Source organism: Lutra lutra, chromosome 1 (assembly GCF_902655055.1).
Source record: "Lutra lutra chromosome 1, mLutLut1.2, whole genome shotgun sequence".
NCBI lineage: Eukaryota > Metazoa > Chordata > Mammalia > Carnivora > Mustelidae > Lutra > Lutra lutra.
The window spans coordinates 79181670-79208425 of record NC_062278.1 but is presented as its reverse complement, the minus strand read 5'-3'; the positions used below and the strand labels follow the sequence as shown (position 1 = coordinate 79208425).

Genomic DNA, 26756 nt, shown 5'->3' with positions numbered 1-26756 from the left:
GGGGGCAAAGCCTTATTTCCCCTCGCTCACCGCGAGCCGCAGCGTTAACAAGAGGAAAGAACGGGTCTCACATTATCCTCCCCCACGACTTCATGATGGGAATACTGTTAACCTCGTCTCCCATTTGCTGACAAGGATTCTGAGATCCTGTGAAATGAGGTAATTTGTACAAAGTCACAGAACAGTTAAAGCAATGGAGACTCATCTGCCTGATTTACAGGTACTATATAAACAAATTCGGCAGGCTATGTTTAGAACAAAGATAGCATCAAGCTGAAATTCAAATAGCCAGTGGTGTTTAAAAGGCAGCAATTAAGAAAACAATCTCTAAGGACCCTTTTCATTGTACATTAATACAGTCAGACTTCTTATGGCCATCAACCCAATACACTTTGAGCTACACGACGGACTTCACGCAAATGGACTATTCACAATTGACTATGTCAGTTGCTACGGTGTATCAGTATGTCACAGCTGGTTTGTATGAAATCCATTAACAAAGTTGTCACAAACAAAGTTGTTGCCATTACCCTTTGGAAAAAAAAAACTCAGTTTTGCCCCAAAGTAGCAGTGTGGACGCTATAAAGATAATAGCATGTCTCCGTCCTTCTCACTTTGGATGAAATTGTGAAGAAAATCTATCTGATAGTTTTGATATTAAAAGCTGTAGGTTCATCTCAGAAAACCATGAAGGATGAACTGAATGTTTGTGATAAAAACAGATTCATATAAAACTAGTTGCTCTCAAAAACTGCTAGAAAAGTTCCATAAATTAGGCACCGTTTTTTCAGTGAGGTCCTTAGAAAAAAATATTTACGATAATTTTGTACTTTCTACTAAAAGCGATAAATATGAGGATTCTGAAGGGAAAAAATGACTCTTGAGACAACAATCTCTACAAAGAACTGATGGATTATAAGTAACATTCAAACTCACTGCGCCAACAACTGCACATACACAGGATCCTCCATCTACAATTTTGCTAATTTCCTATTTTTCCTTCTATCTATTAATCAATATACATTGGGTGCCTAATGGCTTATCATCACGCTGGGTGACAGAGGATAGAAAAAGAAATACAAAACACAATTCCTACCAGTACATAGAGTCAGATGTAGGAGGGATCGGTGGCTGACTTCATGAGAAATTTCCTCAAAAAAGGAGGAGTGGATAAAGCTGAGCTCAAATGGTCAAAGGAAATTCTTTCAGACCTGGAGAGGATTCATATCCCATCCGCCCGCCCATTCATTGTCTTGAAAAGGTAAATTAGTGGCTTTCTTAACCTAGCAGTCCAATACGGCTCTAGAGACTTCTAGCTCTTTGTTGCCATTTTCTGGTAAGGACTAGAATTACCGTGCTTCTTAAAAGTGCTCTGGAATCTAGGATCAGTCTTGGATATCAAACAATCCTCTAGGATAGACTCTAGCTGCACGGTAATTTGTGTTTGTAATCTGCATCACAGACTTACAAGGAACCAAAGTCCATAATCCCCTTCTGTACCTACTTTATTGGGAATACAGTGTCACTGCTTTCTAGGATCTCAGAGAAAGGACCTCTAGAAAACAGGCACACATGGAGAGGGATTTGAGGGAGGAACGCCACAGGACAGGGAGACAGCCCAGTAAGAGTTGGGTGGGAAGGACAGCCTTGTTTATAAAGACGACTTCTGTCACCTTCCTCTGGCATCTAGGCAAGGGATTCTGGACTCCTTTTAGGAGGTACCTCAAAGAGATAAGATAACACCATTCTAGAAACCTAGGATCTCAGGCAACGAATTGTACACCACAGTAAAATGCTCGAAAACTCAACAGGCCATCTGCACAAGGCATGTTTCTGGTGAAAAACACGTAAGGGGCTTTGGGATTTTCTACTCAGATGAATTCTCAGGAATATTTTTGCATTTTATATGAAGTTTCCCTTACATTCCTGCAAAAAGTGGAAACAGCTACCTTTCAGAAGAACATGACAGTATTGGCAGTGCACCAAAATATTCTGAAAGGCTACTTTTATAATATACGTTCTTTCTTTGGGTGTGTCTTACGTAATTTTGCCAAAAATAGGAATAGGTTGGTTAAGAAGAAATGTTAAAGCAAACATATATTATTCCCAAAATTAAAGATTAACACTACAAATGTTTTATATTTCTTGCTATTCCTTAACAAAAGCAGAAATTCTAGGATGGTTGTTTATTCAAAGAGGCTGAAGGAGGATAGGTAAGCTGGTTTTCAAAAGCATTCCGTTCATATTTTGAGTTTTGAAATAGCACATGAAATATGTAAATATGTACAATGGACTCAATGAGTTGAACTCTGCCCCCATTAACACCACCACTTCAATGGACTTCGTATCAGTTATAGCTCTTCATTTTTGTCAGAAGCTCTGAAATGTTTAATAGAAGCATTATGCAGCAAAGAGAGGTGAACTACTTATTATTGTGGATACAGTATTACCTAAGCAGCAGTCCATATATTAAAAAATAAGGCCCATCTTTAATGATCTCTTGTTGATATTTCTTTTTTTTAAAGGCTTTATTTATTTATTTGACAGAGAGATATAGAAAGTGTAAGTAGGCAGAGCAGCAGGCAGAGGGAGAAGAAGAAGCAGGCTTTGCACTGAGTAGGGAGCCCGATGCAGGGCTTGATCCCAGGACCCTGGGATCATGACTGAGCTCAAGGAAGACACTAAACCAACTGAACCACCCAGGAGCCCCCTCTTGTTGATATTTCTATCACATAATTTAAAGATGAAAAAAGTCTGTATGCCACTATTTGCTATATATAAATCTCAAAGACCTCTAAAATGTAAACATACTTTTTTTTAACCAAATGAAAGGACTTCATGATGGTCCCCCTCTTTGTAACCCATGCTCAGTAAAAGAAACTCTTAAAAACCCTTTGCAATTCATTCAGATGATAAAAGCGAAGAGAACACCAATACTTTCCTACCAATTCCCTGCAAACTTAGCCTCGCCCCACCAAAATAGAATCGGAACGACTTCATCAGAATTTTAAAAATATGCCTCCCTGTGAGTTGGGGGTAGGAAGGGGACAGACAGACAGGTTCCATGGGCCTAAGGTAATTGTATGCTACTTCTCACCACTTCCCATTAGGATGTCACCACTTTGCCAACCAAATTTGATGTTCTTCCCTCGAGATACCCTGGTTTTCATCATGAACTATGCCAGGGGGTTTCATATAGAAAATCCCAGTGAAATAATGCCTGGCCCATGTTTAGCAAAATGCCACACAAACAAAACCATGTCAGGCAGAAGCCAAATGCCCAGAGAATAAAAAGCGTACAGAATAAAGCCCCCCTTCCACCCCCCCACCCCACCCGGCACTGTCAGCTTTCCTCTCAAAAGCCTTCTAGAGCTGTAAGGAGCGTTGCTGTTTCAGGTGTGATTTTCAGGGAAGTTGTATGAACCAAGGTTTTAAACGCAAGTGACAAGGTCAGAAGGAGGAAAGTTTACAGGTATGAGGATCTGGAAGAAAAAACAGAGATGTGGCAAGAAGTTCAGGAATTTGAAGGATAATGTCAGAAATCTATGAACAGAAGCTTACACAGTTACATAACACACCTGCTCCTAGTGGTGAAGACTTCCCATTTCAAATCTGGGATCGTTGTTATCCATTCTAGGAAAGGTTTTCACTTCTCCAAGAAGGATCTCCTACATGTGAGATATGCTGCACAATTCTCTTAAAACTGACAAAGGAGACAGTGCTTCAGAACGGGTGCTCAAAAAGCAGAAAGATACATTCAGGTTCCAATCCCACTCTGCCACTTACCAACCCTGTGACCTTGTGCATAACTCATAATCCTCTGGGCCTCAGTTTCCACATCAATAAAATGGGACTAACTATACAATCTACCTGATAGTGGGATTTTTGAGGATTTAAATAAAAATGTGTGTAAAGTCAATAGCTAGTATCTAGAAAACACCAGCAGACTATAGTTGGTCTTCTTATAAGTTTATCCGGATTTGTTAGATGAAAGTTTTCCAGTCTCTCTTACATGAGTGTATTTTGAAGGTCTCAGTTCACTGTTCTGGTAAGGGGGGTGATGGGTGGCTTCCCACAAGGTCACAGCTCCTGCTCTGCTGTTCCATAGACTGTAGGACAAGGGCATTCTTGCCTGTGCTTTCTAGCCCTCTCCCTGAATCAGGTGTCCCCAGGATCAGTGTTACTGCTACTTGAGTGCGCTTTCTCATGGCAAGAAAGAAGGCATGATGTCTTATTTCTAAAAGCTTGATCTCAGACTAAGTCACCAGAGGACTGTCCCCCATTTATACCTATTCATATGTACGTGTGTGAGTGAGTGTGTGTGGGTGTGTGTGCAGAAAGAAAGATAAATATATAGAAGAGGCAGAGACAGATGTCTGTGTGTGGATCTGTGTACACAGAACGATCAAAATACATGCATGTACAAAGGGCACATATAGAAATTAATCCCTACTCGAGGTCTGTGAAGTATTTCATGTGACCTAGGAAGGATAAATGAAAGGGAATTAGGCTCTAAACTGCAAAATCTTTAGTATTAATCTATTAATATCTATAGTCCTATTTTCTAGCAACTCAAGAAAATGCTCCACTATCAAGCAACCTTCCTCCTTTGCACTTATTTTAGAGCATGATTTATGTAATAGAGATACTGTTTCTCTCCATTAGTTCCTTTACTGATATACCCGTGTAAGTAATTTACATGTAAACTATGAGATGTGCTTAGTGAATACCCACCCAATACTGTCTAATGCTGTCCAATACTGTCCAATACTGTCAGTGAAATGTTTCCAGATTTCCAGCTCTTAGTTTTAACTGCTAGGTCTCTGACCCAGAGTCTTTGGCCATTTCTCAGAAAATTCTATGCCCCCTTCAGCCCTGCCTGTTTCTCATCAGAGACAGAAACCCCAAATTGGACATAGGCAGGTGGACGTAAGACCTGAACTGGGAACCCGAAGCACCTATGAGCAACAGGCTAGAGGAAGAACATTGCTCCCCTCGGTTATAAGAATGGGACTTCTGGATTAGGAGAGCTAAAAATCTAAAAACCATTAACTAATTTTTGTTAGGACTTGTCATTTTTCAAATCCTGTTGGCCCAGTACTGGTATGAAAAGATCCTCAGGATTTTAAAGCTTTGTGTCCCCCAGAGCCTTGTATATGCCCAAACGTAGCAATGCTCCATTTCCTCAGTTGTTGTTTGTACAAACAGTGAACAAGGACATACTAAGGTGGGCGGCCAACTGGGTGTCCTCTCTGGCTGGGTCACCAAGCCTACTCAGAGCACATGGCTCAGACTTCCTCCCAAGCACCAACAAAATCGTACACATATCACGGATCTTTGGGATTGTTCCTGAATACCCAAAAAACTACATGAATATATTGTATCTAGGGAAAACCTGTTAGCCTAGAAAACAAGGGCCAGTGGCTCAGAGAATGGAGCACTGTACAGTTTGCTGTAAGCCACTGACCTCCATTCTTACGGTTTCCTTTTCTCAGACTTCTGGAATGCCCCTGGTAAGCTGATTTCCCACTCTTTAACTACATCAATAGGACTTTAATCACCTTTCTTAGGCTACTGGAGATCAATGAGCACGTACATGTATATACCTACTATGCACATAGGTAGCAAATATACATGATTTGTTTTCTATATTTAATTTTAACATTAATTAAATTAGGAGACTCTCCTAATATTAGGATAGTCAAAATTGCTCAGGAAACATATACGGATTAGAAGGGCAAAGGTAAGGTTGAACTTCTCGGACATAAATGCTTTCTGTGACTTCTGATGAAAGCAGCAGAGTCATTTCTTCATGAAAAATGCAATAAGAACACTTTTGTGGGACAAAGAGTGTATACGAGGGAGGAATGCTTCTACAGAAATCTGCAACAGAGAAGGATAATTAAAAGAGGGTGACTAAACATATTTTAGTTCTTGACTATATGAAATCATGGCTTTTGAAGGAGCAGACACACTGTCATTTACTCTTTTCAGATTTTTATTTTTAGAAGACAAATTTAATCTTAATATTGCAAGTCTTCGATGTGGACAATTCCTTTCTTTCCAAGGATTTGCTTTCTTAGCTTTCGTTTAATAACAGTTTTATATTTGACACCAACTGCAATGCCGTCTTGTGCTTGGTGCAGGGTTATGCTGCTGCAGTCATATAAAAATAGCAAAGGCAAAAAAAAAAAAAAAATACACAGCAGACTGGAATAGTAGACCAGAATAGCTTAAAAATGGAAGCTTTTGGATAAAGCTCTCTGAAAGAATTATAATAGTTACAACACCTGATTCCATGCTGTAAAATAATTCTTCTTTCATTATATAATATTAAAATTACATTGGGGATTCATATTTCTTTCTCCCCAGACCAATAAACTATTAAAGCTATACCGGGTCTCAGAAGAGTTCAAAATCCAAGCTGCACTGGCCTGCTGTGTCTGTTTACTTAATCTATTTTTATAACACTGCAGTAGCAGAACCAACTTACCAAATACCTGCTTCAACATTTTGCACCACATTGATTCAAGAGATAAAATTTATGAGAAGCAAGCAGCAAACTCTGTTTGTTTTTAATAAATCAATCTACTCTGCACTATTAAAGTCAGGACCACAAGGAACCCCAGATAACACCATTTTAAACATCTGAAATACAGCCCCAAAAGATTTTAATTTTTTTCCCAACTCTGTTTTGCCAGGTCAGACAGCTGCCTCCTTCACCTGTGTGATCCAGCACACATCGCCATTCTCAGTTTGCCTGTCTGAATGTGTGCCCCAAAACCTCGCAGGTTTCTTGATACACAATAGTCCGTTGGGGTAGGTGTATCACCTCTACAGCAACTCACGACACAAATATACTACAGCGAAGTTATTTAATAAAATAAACCCGTGCCAGTGAACATCCTTCATGACCAAGAACGATGCCAGATTGAACTTTTACTTCTGGAAGCATTTCTAACAATTCAATGTACCCAAGAAAAATAAGCTTGAGAGTACTGACAAGAACGGGATTTGCCAATTAAAAGTGGTTGCCATAGAAACAGGATTTAATATGTTCTGTGAAAAATATGAACATGTCACGCTTTCTCTTTAGTCATTTACATTTGAACATAAAATGTGAAAAACACAATTATAGAGAGGAGTGTAGCTCCCTAAGGGAGCATCAAACACATTCTCTTGTTCGGAAAAAAAGAAAAGTTCCTTTTCTCAACCAAAAATGAACACATGCTCTGTTTTCTTGAAATTTTTAGAGATTATTTGAGTAATATATCACTTCAGTGTATGGTGTGATTTTTTTTTTTCTAGAACTGAACTTTTTTTTCCCCAAAGTACTCTACTAGATTTATATTTTCTGAAAGTCTTCAAACACTGTGCTCTTTGAAAAATAACTTTTAAAAATATCTTCTGAATTACTCAAGGGGAAGATCATTACAAAGGATCCTTTGACATTCTAAACACTCTAAATACCACATGTTAAAAAGTATTTTAAGTACATCATTGAATGTTCCTGACTGTTGACTCAAGGGATTAATATGGGTGAGACTCTAGCCAGATGACCATAACCAGCCACAGAATATAAAATAGTGAACTACTCTATCACTTTTATTACTGTTTTAATAACATAGTCCATGACAAGAATTCTGGACATAGTGCTATTAGTCTTCAGGTGGTGACCCAGAAGATAAATATTAATGTTTTGTAGAAATTCTATTATGCAGTTGCCAGATTATACTCCTTTCGATATCAGTGTAAAAAGCAAGTGACACATTTAAAATGTGTTTTTTGAAAGGCTCAATCCATTATGATGTGAAATGATTCATTACATATAAAAGGAAGTTATCCTATGACTGATGAAAAGTTATTTATTCCTTCATCAGTTGAGCATAGAATTATCCATTCACGTGGGAAAGGTGCTGATATTAAACTTAATACCTTAATATAGTATACCTTTGACTATTCAGAAATGGTATGATTGTTTATAATTGAAAGATTTTAACTGAGTTAAAATCTAAAGATTTTAGATGAAAGAAAGTAGGTGTTAGGAAAGAGGAGGCTAATTTTCTTAATCATAGAAAATCACCTGAATTAAAATATTACAAAGTATATGAGAATACCAGCCCTAAAAATTGTCCTGTCTTCCCTTGTGAACATTTTCTCTCCCATCAAAGAGGGCTAAAGAGTACTTTATTTAAGACAACGATGGCTCTTGGAAGATTTAACCAAAGAAAAGCCTAAATACAAGAAGAAACATGCTTGGGGGGAAAAAATGTATTTCAAAATACCTTACAAATTCATTAAAAAAAAAAAAAAAGCAAACAAACCTTAAGCTATTTACCTTTCAAATTACAACACAGATGCAAATCCTGAAACTAAGTATTGCTACCAAATAGAAAGGGTTCGTGTTCTGAGATTCCTACTAGAGATGTGTAACCTCTCTTGCATTACTTTAAAAAGTATAAGTAATTCTGAAAATTATACCATCATTACTTGGTCCTCTTTTCAGGCCTAAAGAGTAAATAATATTTATCCAAATAAACTTTATGAGAACATGCCCACTACAGAATCCAGTGTACAAGCGATACTCAACTGGCCAACTCCGGACACGGCCTATCTAATGGTACAAAGTTCAGAATTATAAACACCTGACGGCACAGGTTTATAAAATCAAGACATTTCCCAAGCAACACAAAAGAATGTCTGTTTCATCAAGAGATAAGGTCCTTCCCCTCTGTAGATTGCGATGTTAAGTTTTAAAGTCAAAAGTTGGAAAGCAAACATCCTATTAACTCGGCACCTGCCAGAGAGTGTTGGAAACCACCTGCTTGGGGGCCTTCTGATTTGGTTCAACAACCAGCACCATGTCAATGCTGCCTTCGGGGATGTTAAAACACTGTGGCTGTAATCTAGCTGTTCTTCAGTTTCTTTTCTGAGATGGGTTGCTCTTAGAGTATCACCATTACTGTCATTAATGTTGCTCGTTTTTAAATTGACAGTGAAATGTAATTTTTTAAAAAAAGTAACTTCTAAAAATCACTTGAACTTAGTTTGTATTCTTTTCAAACTGTGCACATTTTATCTTCAATTACTTTCCTGTAATTCTTCAGCCAGGCAAAAAACAGGGAACAATGCTCATGGGGGTAAGGCTTATTTGACATATGAGAAATACTTTTTAAAGGGGCGCCTGGGTGGCTCTGTGGGTTAAGCCTCTATCTTCGGCTCAGGTCATGATCTCAGGATCCTGGGATCGAGTCCCACATCAGGCTCTCTGCTCAGCAGGGAGCCTGCTTCCCCCCCCTCTCTCTGCCTGCCTCTCTGCCTACTTGTGATTTCTCTCTCCATCAAATAAATTAATTAATTTAAAAAAGTAATTAGTATACCTGGGTCTATGGACAAAAAGTGCGATGATAGGTACCTACTCCACTAAGAAGCATTTCCTCCAAGCAAGGTTCGCTAGAGCCGACCTCCACCCACCACCCCCTCTCAAGCGTCACTTTCCTTAAAATAAAACGTGGACTTCTGTTGTATACCAAGCATATGGCATCTATAATAATTCAAATGCATATTACTTACATTTTACATTTTGAAAAGCAATATGAAAATGTTTGTCATTCTGTTACCCAAATGATCAACACGTTTCAAAGTAAATTCTCATTTAATCTAACTAAACAATAAGTCTAACAAATAATAAATCTAAACCTCCCTTTACTGGCACGGATTTACTCAGGTGCTAAGAACACAATATACATTTCCTCAATGGCCATCACATAAAAAGGAAATCTGAGGGATGCCTAGGTGGCTCAGTCGGTGGGGCTGCTGCCTTTGGCTCAGATCATGATCCGAGGGTCCTGGGATCGAGTCCCACATCGGGCTCCTTGCTCATCAGGGAGCCTGCCTCTGCCTGCCACTCTGCTGGCTTGTGCCTTTTCTCTCTCTCTCTCTGACAAACAAACAAACAAACAAACAAATAAATAAATAAAATCTTAAAAAAAAAAAAAAAAGGAAATCTGAAGTAAGTGAAGGTAAAATCTCTCTCTCTCTTCGTCCCAAATCAAAGGGACACTCTCTGAATCATTTTCGTTCCTGTTCTTTTTCCTACATGACAGCAACACAGTTTTCAAGGTAAAAACCGTGAAGTGTATCCTAACACATCTACACACTAAAAAGCATTCATCTCGCAGCCTCAGCATCAATACAATGCAGAACTGCCCAGAGGATTCCTCCGAAAACAGCTCGAGAGCGGACACTCGGGAATTAGTCCCATGGCAGCTATTCCACAGGGATAACAAACCTTTGTTGATCTTGTTACAATGGATCCTTTACACCAGCTCATCTAATTTAATCTAATGTATTCTCTATTCATGAAACAGCATTTCTCTATAACTCAAAGTCTCACATCTTTGCTATTTTCAGGATACGCTCGGGCTTTCTATACAGGGCGTACAAACAGCTCTTAAGCTGTGGAGGGTCATAGACACCTCTCTATGTTATGGACGTACTCTCCAGAAAACTGCCCAAGTGGAATTAAATAAAACCCTGGGGCTTGTGAATACCCCTGCTGAAATCAAGAGCTCCTTTAGCGGTTCTGTGTAGCTTCTAAGGAATCCCCCAGTTAAGGTGGACTGCCACGCTCCATCCCACAGCAGGACTTGTCAAAGAACGTGGGACTCATCGAGGCATCCAAAAGCAAGTCAGTTCCTACAAAATCATTCTTGGCAAGCAATCTGATGGAGAGGCTTTTGGTGGCTAATAAAAAGAGATTTCAGAGAAATTTGGTAGAAACTTGTATCAAAACAAAACACAGATACCACCTTCAAAGAGAGCCCTTGTTGCCTGGGCTTCTGGAATCCAGAGGTAGCATCAAACAGGTCTTCCCTTCTGGGGCTGACTGGAAGGGTAGCCCCTCTGTCTCTCAGGTGAGAACCACTCCTTGAAGGAGAGGTTAGTGGGAGACTCAGTACTGTGTCGGAACACCCTGATAAGTACACAATGACAGGCAAAATAAAACGGCATTATAGAACTAAGAATGCTACAGCCAACAAAACCAAATAAAGTTGCAGAAAATAGTAGGGTAACAGAAACTGAATTTAAAAGGCAAGGAAAATAAGTAAGAGCTAGATCCTGCCTGACAAAATAAGAAGAGCTAACAGAACAGGGCACCTATCCAAATCCCACTTATATTCTGCCATTGAGGACAACTAGCTTCAAAATGGAAAATATTAAAGATAAAATACAGTCTGCATAGTCGCCTGGGATACATATCCAAAAGAATTCATGGACAAGAGAAGCAGTATAAAACTGAAAATGAGCTTCTAAAAAAGCACAGTTTTCCCATTTATTTTGGATTTTCCAAGTTTTATTTTTCTCTTTCACATTTCAAATTACTTGAAGCTTTAAGGAAGGGGCAGAAAAATCTTATTTCCATTCTCTCTAGCTCCTTTTACAAATACAATGTATGATTTCTTCAGCTTTTGTCCCTTCTTAAAAATATTATGTGGCAAAAAAATAAATAAATAAAATAAAATAAAATAAAAATATTATGTGGCAAGGGACAAATATTCCATCCTGGAGTCATCATTCATGATGTTACATTACAATTTTAGGAGAGAAAAATGTTTCTTTTCCCTTAATAAATCATTGTCTTAAGTGGCATTCAGTTTAACCACTGCGTAAGACAAACAGGGTAAGAATGGTCAGCTAGAATGGCCAGCTAGTTTTCCATTTGGCTCTTTCTATTGCCAAGTGGGTTTAAAGGCAAACCATGTCATACTTATATTGCTTACTTGATTAAACATTGCCACCTCTGCTTACTAAACAAATCTAAATATACTTTCCTTGGGGTAACTAAGGAGTGTGTTATGGCTACTTAGTTACACTAAGGTTGTTTCTAAACCAATTGACAAATTCGCTCAATGCCTAATATGTTCCTGCCTCAAAAAAATAGTATCCTGGGGCGCCTGGGTGGCTCACTGGGTTGAGGCCTCTGCCTTCAACTCGGGTTGAGATCCCAGAGTCCTGGGATGGAGCCCCGCAGCGGGCTCTCTGCTCAGCAGGGAGCCTGCTTCCACCTCCCCACCCCGCACCCACCTGCCTCTCTGCATACTCATGATCTCTCTCTGTCAAATAAATAAATAAAATCTTAAAAAAAAAAAATAGGATCCCTGTACTGAAGCAGGTTAGGGTGTCAAAAAGCAGTTGAAAGACAAAGTAGTAAGTCAATCAATTATTTGACATCAAACAACTAAACCCTTCAAACTGACTGGGCTGATCATTTTGAAATGAAGTTAAGCATGTTAGAGAAATACCAATTTAAGTCTTTTCTTACTCGGTTAAGTTACAAAGCTACACTAGATCACATTTTTAAATCAAAGACATGAAACATAACTTTCACAGAAACCCATGTGGAAATTAACATTTGTGAAAGGAAAAAGCAATTATTTGCCCATTAAATTAAGATGAAATTAAGAAATTTTCATAAAAATATGAATGTGGAAAAATAAAATTAAACTTTGCTAACTATTGAATATGCTAGATCATCACCAAAATAAATTTTCTGATAAGTGGTTTTTCCAGTAAACAGCATACCATATGGTCCCCTGTTCTGCTATAATGTTTCAATAAGTAACTAATCAAAACATGTTCATCTTTTATATTATATCAAAATTTTAAATATCCCAACTATAAACAGGAATTTTTTTTAAATGATAGTGTGCATTTATAGGTAGGGTATCTTTTTTTCTATTTTCTAGCAAGAAAGGATATATACCTAATTTAATATGCCCTGGGATTTTTCTATACTCTGCCTAAAATATACAGATGTGGCTCTAGCAAGGAAACCTACAAACTTCTGCTGCCTTCCCATATATCCATATTTACACATATTTCTCCAAATACAGATGTGTTTATCTTTCAATCCAGGCTTTGTTACAAATAATCTTGAATACAGGCAGCATTTAGAGCTGCTTTTTAAATAAATGTAATGTAAGTGTGAAACTTGTTATAATGAAAGTATCTATTATAAAATCTGAGTTTGGGAGAAGATGTATGATTTTTGCCATTTGGATTAGTCTACAAGAACGGAGGAATTTTATGACTATTTTGACTATTCAAAGAATCTTCCTGTGTAATGCCAAACAAAAACATATCAATATTCAAAGGGAAAAAATAGTAAATGCTTAAAGAAATGTACAGTGGGAGATATACACATTCAAAGTACATAAACGGTCACAAATGACTGAAAGAAATGCATTACAGGAAAATGCGTAAATGCCGTATGGAAATATAGCATGTGAAAACGTCGTAACTCCCATGTGAAGGGCTTAATGTAATGTAGTGAGGTATTACAGATAGTCTTTATTTAAGCTCACAATACTCCAGATACACTTAGCCAACACTTTGGGGACAAGGATGATGAGGAAAAAGCTATAAGAACTCTTTTCAAACCTCTTCAGAGGCTTGTACCTAGTAATCCGTTAATAATCTGAAAGTCCTTCCATCCACGCGCTTGTTTTTCTGTCCTCTTAGCTTCTTTCTCTCGTTTCTTCTACCTGGCTCAGTGCCAGTTAGACCTGAAGATAAACTTTGAACTTTGAGGCAAGGAAAGTTCAATTCGAGCAATTTGAAAGATAAGGAGCTTTGGAATTCTCAAATTATCTCACTTTCTTTCCTTCTCTGATCATTTCAGGCACTATATTTTAGGCATTCGAGGACCAATATGTTCTACAACTGTTAACGTTGGATTTTTGTGGGCACTTCCTATTTTTATACTTTATGATGCATCTTTTAAATTTCAAGAGTGTGACAAAAGAAGTGTTCTCAAACACAGAGAACACAGTAAGTGATGGAGAGCGAAGGAGTTCCTCGATCTCAAGGTTATACAACACGAAATGTGCTAGTGAACAATGGCATAAAAAAATCTCACACCTAGAAACTTAAAGAAGAGTTCTTTGTTGTTTAGAATTAATATTAACTCGCCCTGTCTGGGAAGAACAGTCTGTATGGTTTTTGAGCTCTCTTTGCTTTTAGAAATGATACCTAGTGGGGGCGCCTGGGTGGCTCAGTGGGTTAAACATCTCCCTTTGGCTCAGGTCGTGATCCCAGGGTCCTGGGATCAGGCTCCCACTGGGCTCCTAGCTCAGTAGGGAGTCTGCTTCTCTCTCTCCCTCTGCCTTTCCCCCTGCTTTCTCTTTCTGTCAAATAAGTAAATAAAGTCTTTTAAAAAATGATACTTATTTAGAAGGTCTTTAATTGCCTTATAATGTAAGGATCCTGTCATGAACTTTGGTCTATCTTAAGGAAATTAGAGTCCATCAGCAATTCAAACAGAGCAGAGGCAGGGTACCTTAACATCTTCATCTGAATCTTTGATGAAAACAAACAAAAAAGCCAAAAGAAAACAAACTTTAAAAACCTAAAAAACAATCCAAAAACAAAAATAAAGAAACAAGAGCCCCCATCAACCCTTCTACAACTTCCTGGTCCTTTGTCACTTATTTGTAGCAATTACTAAAGTGTCATTTAGAAAAATCTGTGTTCCCGTAAATTTAATGAAGACAATTTTGAGCTATCTGGAATGGTTCCAGGAAAGGAAAAGGCATCATGCCCAAAATACTAAGTAAAATAAAAACAATAGTTTGAAAGAAAAGCTGAAATGATTTTAATATTTAGACCTCCAAGAAAAGCTACTATGTATCCACAGGTGGTTTGCAGTGGGAGGGAAAATGCTGTAATTACTCAATATTAACCATCATTGGTTGGCAAAAGGGCACACTGTGATCAGATATTTTCAGAAATAACCATATCCTACACGTATAGGAATTCCTGCTTCAGGGTGCATCCTGTCCATTTTCTAGTGTCTTCAATAAAAATACTCAAGTTTAGTTATCAGAAATGTCAGTGGCATCCTCTTACACAAGTCTTTATATTTAATTGCCTTTTTTTTCAACTTAGCTTGAAGTTGTTCAGTGTATGTTACACATGAGAGATAAAGTTATAAACCCAGTCGACAGCATATTCAGTCTACTACAAACATACATTTTTAGAATTCCTATTCTAATACTGATGTAACATAGTATATTGGGTATGATTTCTTAGTATTACTGGAATTGTAAATAGCTTTGAAAATCTTCAAAGAGGAAACCTTTCATAAGCACATTTTAAAAATAGTTTTCCAAAAAAAAATGTCTATTTATTATAGATACATGAGGCAGGAATACCCTATTAAACATTTAAACAAATTCAGAGCGGTTACAGCATTGCAAACATGTTTACATTATATTATACCTATTTTATAGTAATAAAATACAAGTTTAACTGAAATAAAACAAAATAATTAAAACTGATACATAGTATAGGAACAAGCACACTACTACCTCTCATTTAAATAGCAAGAACAGATGAAATACTACTCTTAATACTGTCCTTGTACCTTGCATTCGACCACTGTGCATTTTACTGAAAAATAAATTAACTAATAGTTTTTTACAAATCTATGATAGTTTGATGGTAAAAGAAATGTAGGTACTATAGAAGACAGTTTAGTCAATGTTAATGAATTCTAAACAAGTAACAGCCAAAGATTCTGAATCATGAATGTGACCTCCAAATACCTAAGGTGTGTCACAGCATAGGTTTCCATTCTATCAACAATTTGTCTTTGTGCACATAATGACAACCAACATTTATTATCATACAATGTGTGCTAAGCATGGTTTTAAGGGCTTCTTCATATGTATTCCCTCATTTAAGCCTTTACAATCCTATTCAGTAGGTACTATCATTAGCTCCAAATACAGGATGATGACACAGGTAAGTAATTAGTTAACAGTCACATGACTGACAGGTGGCGGTGTCAGGGTTTGAATGAAGCCTTAACATGGTCTCAAATAACCACTCTACCATCCCTAGCTACAGTGTCTCTTCTACACTACCCACAGGTCATGGTGCAGCAGGAGACAGCAAGTAGTTACAAATGAACCCAAATTCAAAGGCCCACATAAGAACAAGGACTAGGGGAGGGGTGTGGGGGGCATGCCTGGGTGGCTCAGTCAGTTAAACATCTGCCTTCAGCCCAGGGTCCTTGGATCTATGAGAGAGTAAATATCACCTTATCAAAAAGGAAGACACCTTTAAAGAAAGGAATGACTAGAGCCATTATTAATAGCTTCTTACGATGAAAATCTCCCAGCTACTTGGAACAGCCTCACTGTTAGTGCTGTATTTCCCTCACTGCCATGGTTGTGGGGTTTTGTATTAAAGCAACAGGAAGTCAGCATGTGAATCACCAAGCAGGACCTCTACTCCATATCACATTCTGAGTCTAGGCAAAGAGAGGAAAAGGGAACCTCAGGGAAAAGAGGAAGTGAGGAAAAGACAAACACAACCAGGAGAAGATGGGGAACCGAATGCAGACTTTGAGGTGGACCTCCAGAGTCACAGCTTCCCCAGGAGACACAGAGTGCCCCACCTCTCAGATCCTCTGCTAAAGATGGAGTTGGGACAAATGGTATGATCCTTCTGCATTTTTCACAGCAAGCTCTTCTTCCTAAAAACACACTGTCTGCCAACAAAGTGTTATTTTCGATTCCTTAGGCTTTCGACTCTACTCTCAGCTAGATCTAATACGCGATCATCTACATAACGATTTGACAAATGGAAAGTTTCCAACAACTATTAGTCAGCAAGTCTTATCTGCCATAAACATTTCATTCTGCTTCTAAAAGAGCTTCATATTTCAGGTATAAACTGGGAGTCACAATGGCACTTTCAAAGAATTTCTCATTTAAAAGATTTTTAACTATGAAGGCAGAGCTACAGCATGGTGTTAAACAAAAGATTGAAACACTTGATATAAACAATTAAAGTACAGTTGAATTTATAGCCCTTCCAGGCAATATGTGAGAGTATTTTCTAAGATATCTGACTCAAATATTTGTAGATAGTCTTAAGACAAAAACCTACATTCTTAATTTTACATTTTTAGTCATGAATTTTAAAGCTTTCTGATTAAAAAAAACTATCTTTCATAAACTATAATTCCATATTATACTTAAAACTATGAATTTATGACTACATTGATGCGTCCTGTAGCAAGAGAAATTTCTCCAGGAAACAAAAGGGTGATATCTACACTTGGATTTTCTTACGTCTAAAGGGAAATAAATGTGGCTAACATTGCATTGCAAATAATTCCTACCCTTGTTAAATTATACAATAACATTAAACCAGTTGGAAAATATTCCTCTCAGGATTTGAGAACTACACAGAAACTTAAGTACTAGGTCTCTATTATTATAATTATTTATTTTTATGAATTCATTGCCCAAAATGTTGTAAATATTTGTATGCATAATTCAACAGTAATCAGTGGTGTTTATCTTGACTAACTGATAATCTACAGACTGCAGTGCATTTATGATTTCAATGGAATTAATCTTCGATTCTCTACACTTCACTGTGAAAAGAACTATAAGCAGGTTTCTAAGAGGAGCCTTTTAGCACTAAGGCTTTATTTGCAGGAGGAAAAAAAAAAAAAAAACAACTCTTGGGCAAACCCATCTTTATTTACTGCAATATATAACTATTCCCTAAAGGAGTGAAAACTCTTAACTCCTTGTAATGTACATGTCTGAGAGATATCTTCTTTGCCATATAAATAAGATGTAAGAGTAATAGACATGTTTCAAGAAGCAACATAATGAAGTCAATTCTCCTTCGTCCATGGGAAAAATAATGACAGGTCCTTTTTGGACCTATGAGAATGCCAAGGATCTGTGGGTGATGGGCAGGAGATGGGGGTTGGGGGTGGCAATCTTCCTTCTTAACAATTCCAGCATCCCTAAAATCCTCCTCTGTTCTTTTTAATCACCTTTCCAGATTCAGACTTAAAGAAACACTTTATTCGTGTTTGGTAAATTTTATCTAGATGATTCCACAGGTTATACATCAATTTCACTTTCTAAAGCAATCACACCCTGCCCGTTTTCAGCTGGCTTCCTGTGACAGCGTGTTGACACCCTTGCTTGAATGGTCATGGCATGTAAGGGAAATGCCAGGGCATATCTGTCAGCTCTATGGATTGAAGCCACTGCAGTGTGGCTCCTTAATGATTCATAATGGAGCTGAGAAGTGACCACTGGCAGTGCTGCTGGGAGACGCTGGTGGCTGACACCGATTACAGAACGCGGTACAGATGTTTTCCCAGAGAAGATGCCTCAGAGCATCTCGTCTCGTTGGCTCACGATGGCACATGCCTGCTATCTGAAAAATGAAAATAGATATTCAACCCCCTCCTCTTGCTAACAAAACAAAATAAAACAAAAACAAAAAATCCAAACCCAAACCAAAAAAACTAACAAGAAAACTAAACTAAATGTGTCTTTTGTTGGACTTCTAAAAGGTGGCTAATTTTCAAATAATAAATCACCGGACAGAGTTATTATAATAAGAGCTGATTTTATAAGTGCTTCTTCTATAGTTGGGCTACTCTTCTCTTCTAACTCATAGTTATCTTTAAACTTCAATGTTTCTAAAGGAAAACAGATAAAGGAGATCCTCATTTTTTTTAAAAGTCTTTATATGTAAAAGAGGTATATTAAAGCATTTACACAGGATATGCTATTTAGGATTTGCTTTAAAATGCTTGAGCCCACCTCACCCCATCCCCCAAAAAAGTGGGATGACAAAAGCAACAAGATTAACAAACATCAAAAATGGTCAACACCGGATTATGGTATATTAATAGTATTCTCTCCACTTCTGTAATATATTTGAAAATTATCATTTAAAATACTTACTTAGAAACCTATAAACATGGGGGTTTGCTTTAAATCACGTACTTTCCCTAAATTAACAAAAAACACTTGAGAGTCAAATATAAACAAGTCTAATACATTTTCCCCTTAGAATTAAAGCTTTCATCACTTTGAAAAAGAAATAGGGACACACTACATTCTCAATTTCATTCTATAATTACGAACCCTATCATTTTAGCCTCTTTGCTACATTCAACTATTAATGTCTAATATTCTGCAAACTATAACCTGACTGTTAATTAAGGGCAAATGAGCAGTAACTAAAGAAAATCTGTCCTAAGTCACCATCCAAACTAACTGACACTAGTAAGCAATTATTTTGATGTCCCTCATTTTGCTAACAGAGAGTAAAACAACAAAGAATGACTGTGACATTCAAAAGCCTGCTCACTTCCCTCGTTGGCTGCAACACTTGTTTTTTCATTATGCCTACATATTTAAATTTCATCCGTGCACTTGTCATAATCTACCCTCCCAAAGCCTCAGATTGCTGCATTTCTAAAATATAACAGTAAGCTGTAAAACTCCTTCATTAATCTTCCAACATGGACCACTTAAAAGTAAGTGAGGCATTATAGCCTAATTCAGTTAAATTTTCCATAGCATCTACATTCAGATGGAAATGTATCTGCCAGCTTATTAGGTGCTGAGGATATTACATTATACTCTGTGACGCTCAGCGCGATGACTCACACAGCAAAAGAAAAAGAAAAATGGATTGAAATGGAATAAAATTAAGTGCTATAAAAATCAACTGGTAAAAATTACACATGATAAAGACTTGTACTTTCTCTAAAAATTCCATCTTCAAATGAGAGATATATTGGTCCTTAAGACCAGAATAAGACACTTCGGATGGGAATGAAATTCAAGTTTGGAAAGTTATTACTCAATATTCAACCAGCAACAAACCCTCTGGCTAAACAAACCTAGTTTAATAGCTTCTTAGCTCCACTGTGATCACTGACATCACTCTTCTTCTTTTTTTCTTTTCCACTTTTAATTCTGCAGTTAATAAACTGTGGAATCTTAGAGTCGGAGTAGGATTTAGAAATAGTGCTAAGTCAACCACCTAATCTTGTAGATAAAGAAGGAAGGCTCATAGAATGTCAGTCTTGCCTCCTCCTAGATTAGAGCGAACTTAGCCTTCTTTACGTGTTTGTCCTGACACAGGCTGCCTTGTTTGTGCTTTTGAAAGATCCCTTTATATATCTGAGTGTAAAAACTTACTTCCCTCTCTTCCTACCCACCCCTATACATATAAACACATACAGAAAGATTTATATGTGTGTGTGGGTATACATAATAGAGGTATCTCCTAAGCTGACAGAGTATCTCTGAAGAGAAAAAGCCCCTGGAAACTATCTCGGAATTTCTAGGGGGCAAAAAAAAAAAAAAAAAAAAAAAAAAATTGCATAAACTTTTAGCCTTGTAAAAGATGTTAAACAGAACTGTATAATTAAAATAATTTAGTCCTGTTAGGCCAACCTCAAGGCTATATCACAGTTGCTCACAAACTGCTATTAACACAAAATAAAATTAAGCAAAAGCTTCTTCATTCTATTTTCAGAAGCTAGATTTCAAAGAAAAAAAAATTAACTGCTTAACATCTCCAAGTTAACCTCCAGTACAGCTTTTTAGCAATCTCCATATTAGGGAAGATAAACTACACTTAAAAGGCTCAATTACATCCATCCAATTTGAGGTCTCAAAATCTGAAAGAGGCTTTAAGACCTCAGACAGAGAACAAATGATGAGACAATATTAATATGTGAGTTCTTTTGCCTTGTAGTGAAGCAATGTGGAAACAGCAAACATTCAAGCATTTTGTCTCTTTGTTTGCTGGGACCTACAAAGTTCAGTCATGTGATAATCTTTCACTTAGCTAGCGAAGTAATAAAAAGGACTACAAAATTATAAAAATTATCAGGAAATTGTTTAGGCCATCTATCCATTTCACTTTTTTTTTTTTTTTAAGATTTTATTTACTTATTTGACAGAGAGAGAAAGAGACAGTGAGAGAGGGAGCACAGCAAGGGGAGTGGGAGAGGGAGAAGCAGGCTTTCCCCTGAGCAGGGAGCCCGATGTGGGCCTCAATCCCAGGACCCTGGGATCATGACCTCAGCCCAAGGCAGACGTTTAACGGACTGAGCCCCCCAGGTGCCCCTCCATTTCACTTTCAAAATTTACAAACTACTAAACAATACACCTTGGGGATTAGTCTTTAGAAAATCTATCTTGACATACATTTTATAGGCATAAAGTATACTAACGATATGACACATGTGTATTTCAAATCTCCAGCAGAGCGAAATGCTGTCTAAATAAGTCACCTGCAACCATCCTGTCTGGTAGTACACAGTTAGAGGCCACCATTCTCTGCAGAGCTTCCCAAAAGAGAGGTCTGTTACACAAGGCTCATCCCAGCACGGTGGGAAACAGGGCATCATTCAGGCAAAGCAGTCCATTTTCACGGAGCTGCCAGCACATTTGTAACCAAGTTCTTAACACGGCCCGCCCTGGATCTTTACTCAAAACCTCCAAAGTGGCTATGCCAAGTAAAAGGACAAGTCATAATATAACAAATTGGTTTCTTTTTTACCTTTGTCAGAACAGATCCCCTGTCTACTCGTTTGCAAGTCATGTCTGACTTCTCTTTTTCCAGGTTGGAGGTTCTGGTCACAACTTGAAGTTAATACTTTAAAATATTTTAAAGAGAAGCTAAATCATGTTGGCTGCACTGAGTTTGGAAAATAACCTGAAGATATAAATATGTTCTAAATGAAGTGTTTAAGATATTTAGATTTTTACTTTCAAATGAAGTCTGTTCACTCATCGGTCCATCTAGGCCATAAATGTATAGTCCCGTGAAAGCTCTGGTTTTACAATTCAGGGGACATCCCTGATTACTATATCACCTGGGATGTCAGACAGGGTTTCAGATTCCACATCAGTTCTGATGGGAGGTGGACTTCTGGAGTGATGGCAGGCATGTAATGAATGTATCCTTCTTGACCTCCGCCAGGCTGTACATACGCTAAACATGGAAAGTATGCAGTGTTTTACTAGAAATCACAAAGAGTGCATTGTCTCCTTGCAAGTGATCTCTTGCTGAGATAACAAAAACGCAAAGTTATTGTAAGTCACACTACAGCTACATTGTACACAGATGTCTCTTGTCCTAAGGAATTTTAAATATAAAATTAAATAATATAAAATATATAATAAATAATATAAAAAATATAAAATGCAGGCACTGCTAAACAAAGATGGTATTAGAGTCTCTATCAATTATGTAACTTAAGGGATCAAATTAGAGAAAGAAGGAACTCTATTCCAGAAGTTTTACATGAAGAATAAGGGCATCCTGAATTTCTAACATATTGTGGAGCAAAAAATTCACCTGACAGATACTCTCTTTCTGGAAAGGTTTTGATGGAATGTGGCTACTGTTATCAACACAGGTTATGTTCCCCGGGGCTATCAGCTACGTGACTGATGGGTCTCATTCTTGATTACAGTACAGGAAAAGCATGAAAAAGAATGAAATGTGAGGGTGATACACTGAAGACGACTATCTATAAAAAGGCAAGACCTGACATATGTTTTCTTCATTGCAAAATACCTGGTACACGGTAAGTGCTTGTTGAATGTATCCAGTAAAGAAAGGATGACAGTATATCAGCTCAATCTGTGGTGCTGATATGAACCAATTATATGACATGTATTTAAGTATTTAATTCCTAGTGCTCTCATCTCTAAAACTGAACTATCAATACCTGTCTCAGTGGGCTGTTTTATGGAATGAATGAAATCATGGAAATATAAGCACCTAGCCTAGCACCACAATGCCTGGCATACAGTCAGTGTTTAGTAAAAGCTCACTGAAAAAAAAAAAAAAATGCTTGAGACAGTTTAGTACTGGGATAAAACAGAAATTAATTTCATCGGGCTATCCCTTTATCTACCACCTTTATCCTACTCCTCTTTGAAACTTATTTATCTCTGAATTTAGCTGGAAGAATTCTAATAGCTCTATTTAACTTAATGATACTAGTATTTCTCAAATAAGTCCTTACCACAACACCGTTTATCCTGGTATCTTGTGGCACAATCTACAAAAATAGCAACTGAGTTGTTAACATACTAAAATAATGATTAGACTGTTGGTGTATAAGGCATGTTTAAATTACCATGGCAACTTAAATTTGTATCTCTCGATGCTCTTTTCGGATGCTACTAATAACATATATCAAAAGTGAAAAATATTAAATTTTAGAACAAATGTATAGTTCCAATAGTATATAACCATGCCTGAAAAGGACTGTCTTTTATTCATGTTCTCATAAATTTAATCCTAATTCTGCTATTATTATCTAAAAATATAGATTTTGTCATGGAACTTCGCCTACTTTATTTGGTATACATTTCTGTGATTGAGTTTCCTTTCTACTAAAAATATGGAAACTTCACATATATTAACTTAGGCAATTCCACAGATATTCCATACCTGTTCTTTCTGTAAAATATTCTCTACATTTGAGCACTCAGCAAAGTACTAAAACATTATATCTATATCATTTCTCTTTCTATATAAATATATAGAGAGGTTTTTTTTTTTGTTTTTTTTTTGTTTGTTTGTTTGTTTTCCTTTTGGAGAAATGAATACATGCAATTAGCCCACGGGAAGGTTAACTGAACTACTTTTTGTTTTGTTTATCTTAACCCTTAAAAGTCTAACCTATGGTTCCGAAGCAGGGGCAGTTTTGCTCACCAGGGGACACTTGACAATGTGTGGAGACAAGTTTGGTTTTAAGAACTAAAGGTTGAGAGGACATTGCCACTGGTATGTAGTCAGTGAAGGTCAGGGATTTCTGCTAAGCATCTATAATATACAGGACAGCCCCCTACAGCAAACACCTATCAGGCTCCAAAATGTCAGGAGTGCAGAGGCTGAGAAATCCTAGCCCACATCAGATTCAATTTAACAATATGCCCTTCAGAAATTGATACATCCTTTTGTAACATTAACCTTGAAGTAAGAACTATACTGTCGGTAGGCGTTTAAGACAAACACAGTGTGATATTTTACAGTAATATGGATAAGATTTTTGCATCTTTATCCTAGACTTGAAACATCTGCATAAGTGATCCCTATTTACACATCTCTGACACAATCTTGAAGCCCGTTGATCCTGCCAGTGGATCTGCACTGCAGTGAGAACAGAGAATTGAAATGTGAGCAATGGGTGCTTTGTCAGAGCGGCTGCAATCTGCAAGTCAATCAGGCTTAATTGGTCCAATAAACAAAAACATTACATCAATTATAAAAATCTCCGAAATCACTGTCATGTTTTCATTGATTAATTCCTACTCATTTACTCAACAGAAAGAATTTTGTAGCAAGAAATAAAATGCTTTAAATCACATCCAGTATACTGCAAAGCCAGGTGTCTAATTATAGCAACCTCCCCCCACCCCCCTTCACTCACTTCTTTTAGAGAGCAATGTTAGCTGCAGAGACTACTAACTCCTTATTGTGAGCTACATTTTTTAATTTTTTATGTCAGTCATTAGGGGGAAATGTCTGAAAGAAAATAAAATTGGTTCTGGGGTAAGAAGCATTGGCTGAGGTATCAATAATTTGGTTAATTTATTAAATGCATACTAATTAGCTAACCCTGTCATTAAGTCACTTTTACTCTTTGAGTTAGCTCCTATTACAGCAATATTTAGTATTCCAAATTAAAAATACTAAGACCTATCCATTTCCCAGTGGATTTCAGGTCAAATTTAGGAAAACACAAATCTGCTATCTGCCACTACTCAACCTGAACCAGTCAATGGTTTCCCATAGCCTTTAAGTAAACGTTCAACTCCTCAGCTGAACTCACAAAGTGCCTGGTAACCTGAGGCTTACCTTCTGGCCCTGTGCCTTCCCTTTTTCCCCTAACTGCCCCTTAGCAACTGTCATTTCAGTTACACCACACTGCCATCAGTTTCTGGAACATTCCGTATTTTTTTCAGGCTTGACTTGAGAATCATTGATGCTTCATCACAAATGTGTTTTATCTGTCTAGTTTACACCTTTATTCTTATCCTTACTACCGAGTATATCATTGGAACTACTCAGGAAGCCTGCCTTGCCTTCCCTCTCCTCTGTTTCCGTAGTATCCTGGGGACCTCCATCAATGAGCATATTCTACTACATCCTCTAATGATCTGCTCGGTCTCCTATGTGAGACTGATTCTTTAAAGGTAAGGAGCCTCAACTGTGAAGACTCAGAACCCTTGGCAATGGCTGGTATGGAACAGATTATAAACACTAGTAACTGAATCGATGAAAGAATGAATGATGGTCCTTTCATATAGATCTGGGTATGTGGGTTCCTTTCTCCACTGACAATGGTAACATTTTATTCTCTCCTAACCATCCTCAATTTTATATATATATATATATATATATATATATATATATATATATATATATTCTATAATCAAGCTATCTACTCACTGAAGCCTTCAAGGTTCAGCTTCAGTGTCTGTTACACAGTAGCTATTTTTTTTTAAAAGATTTTATTTATTTATTTGACAGACAGAGATCACAAGTAGGCAGAGAGGCAGGCAGAGAGAGAGGAAGGGAAGCAGGCTCCCTGCTGAGCAGAGAGCCCGATGCGGGACTCGATCCCAGGACCCTGAGATCATGACCTGAACCGAAGGCAGCGGCTTAACCCACTGAGCCACCCAGGCGCCCCACACAGTAGCTATTTAATTAACACCTGCTGAATAAACAAATCAAGAAATGAATCCTTAAAAAGTTGTTGAGTATGATTAAACCAAGGACAGAAGGATCTCAGTAAAGGCTGACTAGCAAAAAGAGGCGATAATGTGCAAGTTATTTCTCTCTGGATTTGGGAAAACAGTGTGTACGAACAAATAACTCTACTTGGCAAGTCCACTTGAAGGATACATGCATATTCATGACACCAGTATTGCAATTTTGCTGGGTTTGAAAGTTTTCAAAATAAAATTTGAAAGGAAAAATGCCAGTAGCTATAATAAATGTAGAAGTACCTGCAGAAGGGTCAACAGAGTGCTAGGAGATCCCCAAGCAGAAGAACGAGAGGAACCCCTACCCAGCTCTGGGAGCAGAGAAGACCAATTAGGGAAGATGTCACAGCAAAGAGGATTCCTGGGATGAATCTTGAAAGACAGACAGGGATAAAGAAAAGGAGAAGGGAAGGAGATTCCAGGATGAGTGAATGACCTAAATGGCATAAGCACGGAAGACATTGTTTAATACATTGCACTCTATCAATTTAAAAAAGTTAAAATGTGTGTTAATATTACCACAAATCATTACTGAACAGATATATAATTTTTAGGTACCACTAATCTTTTTTTGCTACTTTGCTAAGTTTATTTACTTTGTTTTTAAATTATATTTTATTATTTGTTGATAGAAAAAAAATCGATACATTGAAAATAACTCAAACTTTTGGTATTTGCAAGCATTATCTTTTTGTTTGTTTGTTTGTTTTTACATTAAATCTGAACCAACAGGGTTTGGGATATGGGCATGGGGCTTGTGTTATAGTTTTGTTATGTGATGGAATAACACAGGAGCTGTCTTTGCTTCAAATAAAAATGAATGATCTATAGGAGGATTGAAGAAGTAATGGAATACTAATCTGATTATACACATAGGCCAAGGACCTATTCAAGAAGCGGTTAAGGTGAAGATACTTAAAAAAAAAATGACAGAATAAGCATATTAGAAACTAGAGATAATTAAACATTTGGAAATCATTAGGGCCCTGAGCCAAGGTACTTGGTTGCCATGACAAAGCCAAAAGAAGCTACAGAAAACTTGACAGGCAGGTATCCTGGGAGAAGCTGAACACAGAGGGAAAAGGCCAATGTTTTCAAGAGGCAATAAGATTA

General features: G+C 37.4%; 1 protein-coding gene across 16 annotated transcripts in view; it reads right to left on the bottom strand.

Moving 5' to 3' along the window:
* Positions 1-26756, bottom strand: part of MBNL1 (muscleblind like splicing regulator 1) — a 202478-nt gene that overhangs the window by 62203 nt on the left and 113519 nt on the right. The window contains exon 1 of one of the 16 annotated variants that reach the window (XM_047728243.1): positions 25887-25908. The exons of the other annotated variants lie outside the window; for them this stretch is intronic. The gene's annotated coding sequence lies outside the window, so the exon portion shown is untranslated. Of the gene's footprint in view, positions 1-25886; positions 25909-26756 lie in introns of those variants that run through there. 16 annotated transcript variants of the gene reach the window in all.